Genomic DNA, 14808 nt, shown 5'->3' on the forward strand with positions numbered 1-14808 from the left:
GGTTGAGAGCAGCTATTTTCCAAGAGCTATCAGGCTCGTGAAGCTTCCCATACTGCCTTCACCATAAATTACTCAGAACCACCTTTCTGTATTTTTGTAATATCACTTTTTTTTGCACTAATTGTGACTGAATGTTTATCTATCCTTTTATCTTTATGACCATTTTTCTCTCTCAGGTGGTTTATATATAATTATGTAACTGTGTAGTTGCAGCAAGCAAGAATTTAGGTGCCTCTGTACATTGCATTTGTGTGAATAACAATAAACTTTCATACACATATTCTCAAACATAGCTTGTAATCAGCACTGCATCTTTATCACTAGCCTTCTCATGCTGAATTCTGATCTGGAAATCCTGGGAAAGATAGAGAACCTCTTATACTAGAATCATATAATCAATTTGTGCTCTGTTCGGGGCTAAAGAATCTTCCTGATGACACTGAGGTAGGTGGGGAAGATCAGTAAGGAGCTGAATATTAATCAGTCTGCAAGGGTATAATCTGGAAGTGATATTGTTATAGATAGAGAATTTAGGTTACAAAGGGCTTAAGTTAAAATGTGATGATTAATCATAAAAGGGGAAGCCAGAATAGACAGGGAGCTTACCATAAAAGTTTAGCTGGACAATGTTATAACAAACAGAGATCTTTCATGGTCACAGAGAGACATGTAGGAGCCAAAGATTGATAAAAGAGTGAAAAACAGAATTTAGTGTGTGCAGAGTTCGTAGTGTGCGTGACTAACATGATAATTACAAATGCAAGTGTACTTAGAATGATTTTGCAAAAACTAACCAATTAAAACAGTGTTAAAGAGGAGGGGAAGGACAAGCAAAAAAGGTATAAAAATCAATGCACTGTATGTATCAGGGCTTGACTTGGCGAGAAGCCAGTTGAGTCCAACTCTGCAGTCTTGTAAATAAAGCTTGTCGTGTCACCGACTTTAAAGAGACTCATGTGTGAGAATTTGTACTTCTGACAGATATCAAGTTAATGATAGTTCAAGAATCACTTTGGTTTCACAGATACTGCTTGCCCCGTTGAGTATTTCCAGTTCTTTAGATTTTGCTTCAGAATCCAATATCTGCAGTCTTTTGCGCTTCCCTAGTTTAAGAAGCCTTGAAGTCTAAGCTGTTTTAAAAATGATGCAATCGAGGCCACTTCTCCTCCAGAATTTATGGAAAAGTGATGGAGTACACGGGAACTGAATTTCTTGCTTGACAGCTCGCCATATTGGTGTGTGATTGCATGAGGTAGATGGATGCTCCACAAATGATGGAAGAGCAATATTTCTGGTAGGTGAGAGATACAAGACAGTTATGAGTGTGGATAAATCCATCCTCATCTCTTTTGATGTCTCCAATGCTTTCTGTAAAAAATTGGTACTTATTTGCTCTCACTTTGTCATAAACTGGAAATGTTGTTACATTTTGCCCTTCAGTTTTCTTCAGGTGAAGGATTTAATGCTGAAATAAATAAAAAAATTCCTGATCACCGTTTGGCAGAAACAGACAGGTTTCCTGAAAAAATATTGTGTGTCATTTTTTTTTCACCAACTCACTATTTGGCATATGTCATCCAAACACTCTCTTGAGCCACAAATTATGACAGAGAGAGAAAAAAAAATTCTCTTAATGAATAAATTAAATTTATAGTCATATAAATAATCCAATGACCAGATGCAGCTGACAGCAGCTGCCCAGATATATAAAACACAGCAATAAGTTAAAAATAATTAACACATAAGAACGAAAGGAAGATAATTAATATTAAAGGAAGAGAAAAAGTGAATGATGAATATGAAATATATTGTTACATTATTTCTCTGAATTAGGAAATTCTGAAGATGATTAGCATACTTCCTTTGCATCTTAAATAAAGCGAAATTATATATGATTTCTAAACACCACCTGAAAATGTTGAGACTTAAGGGTCACTATCACTTCTTAGTGGAGTTTCCTGAATGCACTGATTCAGAGTTTCTGCATTAATTATAAGGGGCTTTCTTTTCTATTCTGAGTGATATGGGTATTATGCATCACTCCAGATTATGATCACAGTGTTTTCCTTGTATAATGTGCTGTAATTAAATTACTCCCATGAGAAATCATTTAAATCACAAAGAAAACTTCAGCATTAGTGGGAAGCTTGTCTCTGCTTATTTAGCAATTTTTAAAATGTTTGCGAAGAACAGGAGTGCTATAATGGAGGAATTACAGGAATTCTCAAACATCTGCATGCCATGTGATCATGATTTTAAAAATAGCACAAGTTACATCTTTTTACATTTCCAGAGCCTTATCTTTAGTTAACAGCATTTTTTTTTGTCATTTTATGTTTCCTTTGTATTGTTCAAATATGGATTACTATCAGGGCAATAAATTGACAAATATTTTGAGCATTTCAAACAAAATGCCTGAAAGGAATGACATTTCCAAGAACTAATGGGATTTATTCATGTATTCACATAAATATAGGGCTGTAAGCTTAAGTATTTTGTTTATATGTCGAGCTCAAGCATGCATAAAATACGTTTTAAATATTGAAGCAACATGCTGAAAATGTATTTTAGCACAAGCCAGGGATGCTATTGAAACAGGGATGATTTTTATGTTCAAATACATTTACAGATCTATGAATAAGAAGGGTTTAGAAAGATATAAGCCAAATGCAGACAAATGGGACTAGGTCAGAATGCCAACCTGGTCAGCATGGAGATGATGGGCTGAATGGCCTGTTCTGTGCTGTCTAACTCGATGACCATAATAATCACGGAAGATTATTAAGAAGAGTAATTCTCTCTATCAGTTAATTTTATGAATCCTTGCTGTCCTTCATTTTCTTTCCTTTATTGTTCCTTTGGTGAAGTAATTTGGTACAAAATTGGTTCTTTTTAACTCAGCTTGCACCAGATTAATCTCTGGAGTAAAATGTATTCACATGGCTGATTATTTTGAGTTAGTATTAGAATAAGGAAATAAAGCAGAACATAGGGATAAATTTATTCTGATGTGTGACTCAGAGGCTCCAGTAAAGTATGACCTTTGCTTGAAATCTGATTATAGTGTGGAGGAGGCGGGGGGGGGGGGGGGGGGGGGGGTGGGGTCATTCTGTGAATGGAGAGCTGGAGGAAAAGAGACAAAGGGATACATACTGTTTTGACTGTAAAGCTCAAAGAGATATGCTGTGATCATTTTACAAATGCAAATGTTTATTTTTATCTATAATTTATAGAACAACAAATAAATGAACAAATAAACAGATGTTCCCCAACCTTTCTATCCCATAGGACTTATGCGATAATGTATTACAGGACCAGAAGGTAAAATACCAAAGCAATGCCCACACATATTTTACATTGAACAGCTTCTGAAATCACTGGACCTATTTTTGTTCTGATGTGTTGCTGTTCTTTAAAATGGGAACCTTACATCAGAGAGCATTTTCTTCCATCTGCTGTCCTCCACCCTCCACCTTCCACAGGGACCATCCCCTCCATGATCCCTGATCCGCTCATCCTTCCCACTAATCATCCCCTTGGTACCTCTTATATGTGAATTGTGATGTAACACATGGCCTCTTTGCCTATCTGGAATATTGTGGATTGCAGGTCGTCATGTGCCCTTCCTGTCTGAAACTTATTTAGAAGTCACATCTTCTGTCAATCAAGATTGGACGCTGGCCACCCATTAGTGTGCACCTTGCCATTGGCTCATTTAAATTACCAAAGGCCATTATTGGCTAGGCGCCAAGATCAGAACTGCGCATAACATCAACGCAGAATGCATTCTTTCTCTCTGCCTCGTGGATGTCACTCCATGCCAGGTCGCTACCAATGACCTTATTAGAAGGTGAGGAGTGCATTACACTTAAGCTGGGCCATAGTACTCCGATAGATCATTGCTTGCAGAGAGCTGTAGCCCCGTTGGTACAGGGAACTGGGAGTGTTTGCCTGCAGAGTTGGTACACTTGCGTGAGTGTTGTAGTGTATAGGTGGTCACTGGAATTGGAGTCCAACCTGGGTCCAATGTGAATGTCTATAGCATTGTTTAATAGTAGAGTAATTGAATACCGTTCGACATTCCCTGCTGTTTGTCTCCTGTGTGTTCATTAAAGTTACCTGTGATTGTCACACTTGTGTCCAGACTCATCTCTCTGTGAACCCACTGAAACTGATACTCTTCAAACACACCAATTGCTGTGGTTACTCGGTTCAAAGTGTTTCGGTTGGATAAGTGGAGTACTAATCATGTAAGAGATCACACTAAAGTGTGTGTGTGTGTGTGTGTGTGTGTGTGTGTGTGTGTGTGTGTGTGTGTGTGTGTGTGTGTGTGTGTGTGTGTGTGTGTGTCCTGTCGGGTGCACGTGCTATTATGTGGCTGCTCACCAACGGGTGGGGGGGGGGAGCAGGAAGCAACTCACAGATAGGAAAGGAACCCAGGGGTCAGAATATAAAATCCCTAGGTGGATCGACAACTGTCAGGGATTCATCTCTTTTTCTTCCAGGTGTATTTTTTCCATAATTTAAGTATGTGATGTAATTCTGGTGAATTGTTATATTGCATCAATTTTTTATCCCATTTATAAAGTATGTGTTCCGGGATATTTTCTCCCAGTTTGTCTAATTCTATCTTAGTCCAGTTTGGGTTTTCTCCTCTCTGATGAAAATATGATAAGTACCTTAATTGTGCCACCCTGTAGTAATTTTTGAAGTTTGGTAGCTATTACCCTCCTTGTTTTTAACTCCATGCTAATTTTTCTAGCGCTATTCTTGATTTCTTACCTTTCCATAAAAATTTATTTACTATTTTCTTCAGTTTTGCAAAAAAATCTGTCGGGGGGGGGGGATTAGTAATGTTTGGAATAGATATTGCACTTGTGGGAACACATTCTTCAAAGTGAGAGTCTACGAAATGCTCATCATCAGACAGCTGCGATTCCCCACAGCCTTACAGCCATCACATCATTCAGTTTAACCAGCAAGGAGCTGTTGTCACTTATTATGCATAGAACTTTCAAGCAGACATATGACAGCTGTTGCCATGGAAATGTCCTCATTGGACCCTCGAGCTCAACAATGACCGCATCTTTTGTTTTGCACATTCCCAATGCAGCTTTTGCAATTGACATTTTGCTTTTTTTCCCCCTCTCTTATTTTCACCCTGAGTTGTGGTACAATGTCTCTCAGCACACTCAGGAAATCGGAGTTACAGATCACTATTTCAATGTTACAGTTTATAAGTACAGTGTTACAGATCAAATACTGGCAAGTAATATTATATATATTTTGTTTTGTCAGCCCTCCCATTAATAGAAATAAATACTTAATGGGGTGGGCACTTCAAGAACTTTTATTTAAACCTACTAATTTGGCCAACTTTCAATCCTAACTCCTTCTGGCTATCGTTACAGTGAACCAACACAGGAACTTGTGGCACCCATTTAAAGGGAACATGAGTGGGAACAGCATCCTGGTGTCAAAAGACAGCCCAGAAAAACGGGGCACTTCCAGGAGATATGGGTACACTCTGAATAAATGCCTGCCCTCTGCCTCACTGTGGGATAGCACAGAGAGGGGCATCTGGGTTCTGTGTTTAGAGAGTGCCCAAATGTGAACGGAGGATGTGCTAGCCAAGAGAGGGCTCTGGCACCTTATGGGTGACCCTGCACTGTCTGCTTGCAGACGCTCGTAGTGAAGGTGCACATATTTGCCAGCTAATCTGGAGAAACCAGGCTTACGTGTCAGTGACCAGATCATTTTCTTTCTCTTCTCCCCTCTCTGACACTGGGCAGCAGCTCTCACAGTACCCTACTCCATCAGGAACACAATGCCCCTGTTCGGTTGGGAGGAGGGGGAGAGAGCTGGTGAGGTGTCATTAAATTTAATTATGTGCCTTGTCCAGCATCTGGAAGGCACTTGTCTATATACTGATCCACTTAGTTTGCATTGTTTTTAAACATGTTTTCTTTTTCTTTTCTCTTTTCTCTTGTTTAATATACAGTATATAGTTATAACATGTGAATAGAGTTTACTGTATAGAAAGCAGTTATTCAGAATCAGAATCAGAATTTATTGTCATGAACAAGTCATGAAATTCATAGAGCAAACATTCAAATTATAACTATCTTACAATATTACTATAAAAAAATTAAAATTAATAGTGCACAATAAGTAAGGCAGTGTCTTTGGTTCATTGATTATTCAGGAATACGATGGCAGCGGGGAAGAGGCCGTCCTTGTACCGTTGAGTGCTCGTCTTTAGGCTCTTGTACCATTGATTGTCTTTGTAGTGATTGCAGAGTGTTGTGACTTCCAAGGAGTGGAATGTTTTATGTGGATTTTGGAGAAACACATGGCCTCCCTTCCTATTGGGAATATTATAGATTGTGGGTGGTCACATGCCCTCTCTGTTTGAAATTTATTTGGAAATCACATCACCTGTCAATTTGCACACACCTTTCAATTGCCTCAGTTAAAATTGGCTAGCACCCAGATCAGAACTATATATCACATCAACATATAGCACATTCTTTCTCTCTGCCTTGTGGTCAAAGCTCCAGACATCTCTCCATTCCAGGTCACTACTGTTGACATTGTTGGAAGTAAGGTGTACACTACACTTAAGCTGAGATGTAATACTGTGATAGATCAGTGCTTGCAGAGAGTTGTACCCACAATGAGGAACCGGGAGTATGTGTGAATGTCCCTGTCTGTAAAGTATGTACATTTGTGTGAGTGTGTAGAGTATAGGTGGCCATTGGTATTTGAGTTCAAACTGGGTCTGATGAAAATGTAAATATCTATATATTTGTTTAGTAATATAGTAATTGAGTTTAAAGTTTTTCCCTGTTTGTCTCTTGTGTTTTCATTAAGGTTACCTGTGATTGTAACGCTTGAATCCAAACTTGTCTCTCTGTGAACCCTTCGAACCTGATATTCTTCCAAGCTCAACATTACTTGTTAATCTTCAGGGGTTCATCTACTGTATCCAGTCCTCCCATTGTGGCCTTATCTTCATTGGAGAGACCAGACATAGATTTGGAGATCATTTTGCTGAGCACCTTCACTCTGTCTGCAGTAATGGTGGGGATCTCCCAAAGGCCAATCATTTCTATTCTGCACCCCGCTCCCACATTGACAAGTTTGTCCATGGCCTCTTGCACTGCCAAACCAAGGCCACCTGCAAATTGGAAGAGCAACATCTAATATTCCATCTGGGCAACTCTGAACTGATGGCTTTAACATTTGACTCCTCTCTTTTCTGTTAGGCCACTCCCCTGTCTCCCTCTCTTCCTATCCCTATGATTCCTTTCTCTAGTTCCTCATCCTATACCCTCCCCATTCAAAGAGCTATCCCCTCCCCATCACTTCTCAGCATTTGTCTTGCACCCTCCTGCCTGTATTCACCTATGACCTCTTGTCTATGGGCCTGCGCTCCTTCCCATGTCTCTCCTTTCACTATTTTGTTCAGGTGCCTGCCTACATTTTGCTCATAAAGGCCTAAAAATGTTGGTTATGTATCATTATTTTTGCTACATAAAAATGTTGCGGGACATGTTGAGTTTCTCCAGCATTTTCCTATAAGCTACAATCATACCATCTGCAGATTTCCTTATTTAACTCCCTTTTTTCAAGTTTTTTTTCTACTTTTCTTCTGTTTCAAACACGGACAGCACCATAACATAGCTGTTTGCTCAACACTGTTATGGTGCCAACGATAAGGACTAGAGTTCAAATCCCACTCTGTCTGTATGGAGTTTGTACATTCTCACAGTGTCTTGTTGGGTTTTCCCCACGATCTACGGTTTCTTCCCACCCTTCAAAATGTACTGAAGGTTGTATGTCAATTGGGATTAATGGCAGCACAGGCTCATGGGTTGAAAGGGCCTGTCACCATGCTGTATATCTGTTTAAAAATATTAAATTTAAACTGTGCTGCATAACTCATTGTGGGGAGGGATGTTCTGTGATGTAAATTGAATTACCTATGGTAATTTCACATTAGATCAGCTTCTGAACTGCCCAGCCATAAGGCTTCAAGTGAAGAAGAATCAAGGCCCTGACTTTGTCCTCGTGATGTGGCACTTATTTTTTTAAAATCATTTTCTGTGCAGGCAATTAACGTAATTCCGAGGATTTGATCTCGTTCTGTGGTTTGCTAATATTTGATTAATGCAGGAAAAAAGATTCCAGGGTCACCTTACGTTCATTTTTATGGAGAATGTGGATACACATTTGATGTGACTGGAGGCTACTGTGGGTCACAATTTCATGTTCTCTCAGTTTAGATTGCTCAAATTGCCTGTGGCTACTAGTGACATTCAGCAAATCTCCCTCAGTTGTCAGTAGCTTCTTTAATATTGTACTCACTAAGCTTCAGAGCCCCTGGCTCTTCACATACAGCACTTGAGCTGGGAAAAATCTATGTTTAGCATCTCGCAAAAGCAGCTTTAATCCATGTACTCAACTCAGGTAGTTGGAAGATTTGTTACTGAACTTTTGTAGTACTTATTCAACATCAGTAAAATAGATCATCTAGTTATTCTCTCGCTAAAGTTTGTGGGACATTACTGACTGCTGTACTTATAATACAGCACTAAATGTAACAAAATATATATTACCTGCATGCAAAATGCTTTAGGACATCCTACATCATGAAAAGCTCAATAAGAATAAAAGTCTTACCTAACTTTCTGAATTAAAAAATAGAAGCGGGCCATGTTCACTACCAGATCCTATTCAATCACTGTCATCTTCTTTTATGTTCAAGACATTGTTCTTTCAACATCAAGCCAATTTCCCACCTCCTGCTCTACCTTGAAAAAAAGAGGAAAATAATCAGTCTACCATCCTTCCCACAACATGATAACATGTCATCCTTCATTGCTGGTAATGGAAAGGCATGGTTAGTGGGGCAAGGCTTTTACAGAGCCAGGGACAGGGGTTCAAATCTAGCACTGTCTGTAAGGAGTTTGTATGTCCGCCCCAAGTCTGCGTGGGTTTCCTCTGGGTGCTCCAGTTTCCACTCACCCTTCAAAATGTATCGGGATTGTAGGTTGGTTGTGTGTAATTAGGCTCATGGGCCAAAAGTGCCTGTCACCGTGCTGTATGTCTAAAAAGAAATTGTCACTACTTGCCAAGAATATAACCAAAAAATAATGAACATAGGCATCTTGGAATAATTTCTCATAAAAGCAGAATGTTACGTCTTAGCTCAGAGAGTTTTATTTTTGATGTAGTCACTGGAGCTTCAAATCGAAACAAATTATTTGATGATGGGTTTCATTAGTGATGGAATTGAGTTCCTGAATTTATTGTTTATTGACACGTGAAAGTAATCAACATTAGTATTCACTACATACCATGAGAGATTTCAGAAGACCTTTTTGAAAGAGATCAAATAGAATATTATAATTTTGTTTTGTGATGTTTTATTTTGATGAATAGACACGTGACTGTCTTACATTGGCTTGGATTTATTTCTAACTTCATTGTTGACATGGAACAAAGAATATAATGGATAAATTCTCTCTAGAAAGATGACTTTTTAAATGACCAAGTTGATATATTTTATTTTAAATGTGAATTTCCAATAGCAAATTTATAAGATGTAGGAGCAGAATTAGGCCATTCAGCCCATTGAGTCTGTTCCAAAAAAAAACCAAATGATCACTGGTGTGTTTTCCCTCTTAACCCCATTTTCCTGCCTTTTAGCTGTAACCATTGTTGATTACCTTTAGTTCATGGACTAGTTATAATCCATAAAAGAAAGATGCTACTCGGAAATAAATCTGCATTAAATTTGATTCAGATATTTTATTTCTAAATCAGGAAGAAATGTGAAGACTCAGCAACAATTGCAGGAATGTTAAAGACACTCATCTCTCTTGTTAGTCTTGATACTGTTGGAATCTAGGGGTTAAAACATTATGAAATAAATGATTAATTAATAAGTTTATTTGTACTGCATGAGTCAGGGAAAGAGGAATGTGGCTAAGTGGCTGTCACAGCATGGAGCAAAGTTGGCTGAACAGAAATTGGCCGCTCCCAAGATACAGGGAGAGGATATGCATAAAACGATTTAGGAGGAATGCTCAACTGAAGGAGGTGGGAAGTAGCACAGGAGACACAGGCCAGATCAGAACAAAGAATGGCCCGCAAGAATCAAAGGGAATGGAAAACCAGTCTAGGAGGAAGATTAAGGCACGAGGAGGTGTGAAAGAGAACAGCAGAAATTGGCCAGACAGGGACCAAATGGTGATTAGAAATATCTGGGGATGAATTAATTTCAGATCTAAACAACAGGATAGTCTGGCCTGGAGGATTAACATGGGAAGGCTACACCCCAGAAATCTGCAAAACAGGAGATGACTTGTGATAACCCTTATGCAAAAAGATCTAGCAGGGAAAACAACTTTTGTTCTGTGTGATAAGATTGACCTATATAAACTGTGCCAACTGGACAATAGGGGTCAGTCTCGGGGAGTAGCTCACTGGCAGGTGACCTATGAACTAACAGACTGACCCAGAGCTCTGTTAAGTTTTATTCTTGTGCTGTGCTGTGCTGTGTGGTGTAATAAACTGACTGTTGAACCGAATACCTTCTCCTATCACTTCATTCAACGAACGCGCTGGACTCAGCTCACACATAGACTAAATTAAGAGTAAATAAAGTAAAGCCAGAGTCTGACAATTTGGTGACCCCGACGTGATGAAGATGGAGAAGTGACGGAAGAAAAGATACGAAACACCGGTCGATTGTGGGGTGATGATAACAACAAGTGACCATTCAACAGAGTGAGGTAAGCAGACGCCTGTTCAAACGAAGTTCTGCGATTGGCAAAGATAAAATTGTGTGTTGTCACTACTCTGCAAAAGACCTAGTTAAAGACAAGAATAAAACAGAAAGGAGGTTGGAATCCCTCTACGGAGGTTGAGGTCCCTCTAGGAAAAGGAGGTTGGAATCCCTCTACGGAGGTTGAGGTCCCTCTAGGAAAAGGAGGTTGGAATCCCTCTACGGAGGTTGAGGTCCCTCTAGGAAAAGGAGGTTGGAATCCCTCTACGGAGGTTGAGGTCCCTCTAGGAAAAGGAGGTTGGAATCCCTCTACGGAGGTTGAGGTCCCTCTAGGAAAAGGAGGTTGGAATCCCTCTACGGAGGTTGAGGTCCCTCTAGGAAAAGGTTGGAATCCCTCTAAGGAGGTTGAGGTCCGGTTGGAATCCCTCTAAGGAGGTTGAGGTCCCTCTAGGAAAAGGAGGTTGGAATCCCTCTACGGAGGTTGAGGTCCCTCTAGGAAAAGGTTGGAATCCCTCTAAGGAGGTTGAGGTCCGGTTGGAATCCCTCTAAGGAGGTTGAGGTCCCTCTAGTAGAACGGGGTTGGAGCCCCTTGTAGCAATCTCGAGAGGTAGATTTAGACACTTGGCCAAGTAGTATAAGGTGTATTGTGTTATAGTTATTTGTTTCTATAGTGTATAATAAGTATTTGTTTAAGAATCGTGTACCATAGTAGTGTATAATAAGTATTTGTTTAAGAATCGTGTACCATAGTAGTGTATAATAAGTATTTGTTTAAGAATCTTGTACCATAGTAGTGTATAATAAGTATTTGTTTAAGAATCGTGTACCATAGTAGTGTATAATAAGTATTTGTTTAAGAATCGTGTACCATAGTAGTGTATAATAAGTATTTGTTTAAGAATCATGTACCATAGTAGTGTATAATAAGTATTTGTTTAAGAATCGTGTACCATAGTAGTGTATAATAAGTATTTGTTTAGGAATCGTGTACCATAATAGTAATAAGTATCTGTATAAGGTGTTCGGCATTTAACTGTTTTTTCATGCACGCTGGTAGTGTTGCGGTGTATATCACTGTATTACTCACGATGTTTTAAGTACTTCTGAAAAAGGGGTAGCAGAGGTTACAGATTGTACTGTTTTACAGGGAGGTAGGGCAAGAGTTCGGGGAAGACAGAGGAGTTCCCCCATCTGTAGACAGACAGTGGGAAAATACAAGGAATCAATTACTGGGAGGATTACCGAAGGGAGAGGAGGTACAGGCTATGGCACGGTACGAACAGATTTGGAAAGAGCTGCAGAGTCAGGGGAAGGTACCACGAGGGTTTGAAAAATCCGGCTGTTACTGTACTTAGGAGAAGCAGAGAGGGAAGCAGCCAAGGAGGTACAGGAACATGAGGCAAAGACACAAGGGTCTTTATGGAATAAAAGAAGGCTCAAACAACAGAAAGGAGTGAAGGAACAGAGAAGGGCAGATTTACACAATATGACATTGGCTTGCATGGCTGTGGAACTGAACCCTCTACATGATATTAAAAAAGGATCCCATATCACTAAGGAGAATACGGGGTAGGTTAAGCCGTCAGTCCCGCTATATCCAAAGTTACCAGAGATATGGCCACCACCTTATCCTATTTCCCAAATGCCCGTGATGCAGATAAATGAGGGAATAGTGGAGGTCACTGAATTAGCAGGTCACGAACTCCAGGAGGCGAAGGAGAGACTTAAAAGAGTTATGCAGGAAAGGGTGGAGGACATGAAGGAGTTAACAAAGGAAATACAGAATGATGTATGTAAAGTAAGGGAGACTAGTATGCGATGGGAAAAAACAAAGGAGAGAGAGCAAGTACACGAAGGACAGAATGAGATAGCTGCAGTAAGGGAACATAGTAGGTGCTTAGGAAGCACAGCGGGGAGAGAGCTGGGACAAGAAGAGGAGAATAGGAAGGGATATGACCCAGCGAGTGTCAGATGGGAGCGGGAGAGAGAGCAGAACGAGGAAACTGAAATAGCTAGTGTGAGTGTTGAGAGTGAAGAGGAGGAACAGCCAGTCACGATCAGGGGAAGCATGATCACACACAGAAGACAGGGTCAGGAGAACCCTTGCTCCCCTTTGGGATATGCGTTGCGGGAAAGGGGGGAAATACGGCTTCCAGAAAGATATAGACAGATGCCGCTAATTTATGAGGGTCCGCAAATTGGGGAAAGGTATCAACCCTTCTCATTCACTGACATGAATTGTATTTTGGACAAAATGCCACCTCCGACTGAGGGAGGGGGAGCGTGGATGGGAAAGTTCTGCCAACTTACGATGGGACATAAGATAGCCATAGGGGATTGGAGAGCATTATTGGGGAAACAGCTTGGGCTGTGGGAGATTCAGCAGGTAGAAATGATCGCAGGAATCACTAGGTGCCTCGATGCTGAGCCATTTGCCAACCATGCTACGGCAATAGGAGGGGCAATGAGAGATAAGTTCCCCGTTCCCCCCGGTGTCATGCAGTCCCTGACCTTTTCCATAAAGGAGGATGAGGAGATCTCGACTTTTTTTGAGTCAGTGTAGGGAGAGTTGGACTGATAAGGCAGGAGTACACCCAGCCACAGATCCCTTGCAGACTACACTCTTTAGGGCTGCAGTAACGAGTGGACTGCCAGCTGTAGTTAGGGAGGCATTAGAGAATAACCCTGATATTCCTGGCTGCTCGAATGAGCAATGGGAAAAACATTTGACCCATCACATGAAACGTTACAGGGCTAAGCAAAAGGAGGACAAACAAACTACGGAGTCTGGCAACTCCTTAAGCTTCAATTGGCAGAGGCTAGGCAAAAGGCAAATGAGGAAAAAAAAGATTTCCTCAAAGGGTGCAAACCAGATGATTCAGCAGCCACCGCAGCCACCACAAGGGAATGATACTAATTGGCACCCGGCCCCATATTGGGCACCGGGTCCCACCGATGGGGGCAGAATGGGAGGTCCAATGGGGGGATTCCGAGTAAGAGGGAGAGTTCGGAGTGCTCCACGAAGGCAGCCAGCCGTATGTTTTGGATGCGGTCAGCCAGGACACTTGAAGAGAGACTGTCCCCTAGTTTGGGAGCCTCGGGACCCGGGGGCAAGGGGCTATGGACCACCACAACAGGAGCCTTGGGTCCAGCCCCAGAGATCGTCAGTGCCACCCCCGGTACATCAGGCACCCTATGCGGCTCTAGCTCCGAGGAGACAATTCCCTTTGCTGACAGAGGAGGAGCAATATTGCCCACAGTGACGGAGCCCGAGCACCCACGAGCAGGCTAGGTTGGCAGACCCTTTCCTGCAGATTAAAGTTATGGACATGGAAGTATCCTTTTTAGTGGATACGGGAGCCAGATTTTCAACACTCACTGGCACTGAATTTCAAGATAAAACATCATCCTCTAGCGTCCAGCTGTTAGGGTTCTCGGGTACACCAGAAAATCTGCCGTTTTCTACACCACTAGTCACTTCTGTGGCAGGACAGACTTTTACACATCAGTACATTTTGTCAGCCAGGTGCCCTACCAATCTCTTGGGCAGAGACCTGTTGGTCAAGTGCGGAGCATCGATCCTTTGTGGACCCAGCGGAATAGAGGTCACCTTTCCAAATGGATAGTCTATGAACTGTTCAATAACTACACTGCATTCCAGTTCTCAGATGTTGTTGGCGGCAGCTGGAGGATCCGCGTCTGAGGGACAATGGGCTGACATTTACTGGGGGCTGCTGCAACCTGAGGACCCACAGAAGGGAGGGCTGCTAAAGCTTTATAATCAATGGAAGCCGTGGATCCAGACGTTACACCCGTATACCCCTCCCTCGGACCCTCCCCATATGACCCTCTTTTACGATAGGGATGGGGATGAAATGTATCAGCATGCCTTTTATGAAGAGGTAGAGGGCAGGCAATGGGAAATTAATTCGGACTACATAGTGATAGGAAAGGAGGGAGTGGCCGCTGCGGTGGCACTGACATCTGAACAGCTGGAATGGTATGAGATGGCA

The 14808-nt window shown here is 41.3% G+C and overlaps 1 long non-coding RNA gene across 3 annotated transcripts in view; it reads right to left on the reverse strand.

The window, feature by feature from the left end:
- Nucleotides 1-281: 281 nt before the first annotated feature.
- Nucleotides 282-14808, reverse strand: part of LOC138742325 (uncharacterized) — a 42618-nt gene continuing 28091 nt past the window's right edge. For 2 of the 3 annotated variants that reach the window (XR_011344099.1, XR_011344080.1), the window contains 2 exons: nt 8686-8816; nt 282-1465 (listed from right to left, as the gene is read on the reverse strand). This is a non-coding gene — a long non-coding RNA (uncharacterized lncRNA). Of the gene's footprint in view, nt 1466-6878; nt 7181-8685; nt 8817-14808 lie in introns of all 3 variants that reach the window. The other variant, XR_011344125.1, reaches the window with a different exon arrangement.

The sequence above is a fragment of the Narcine bancroftii genome, chromosome 1 (assembly GCF_036971445.1).
Source record: "Narcine bancroftii isolate sNarBan1 chromosome 1, sNarBan1.hap1, whole genome shotgun sequence".
In the NCBI taxonomy this organism is placed as follows: Eukaryota; Metazoa; Chordata; class Chondrichthyes; order Torpediniformes; family Narcinidae; genus Narcine; species Narcine bancroftii.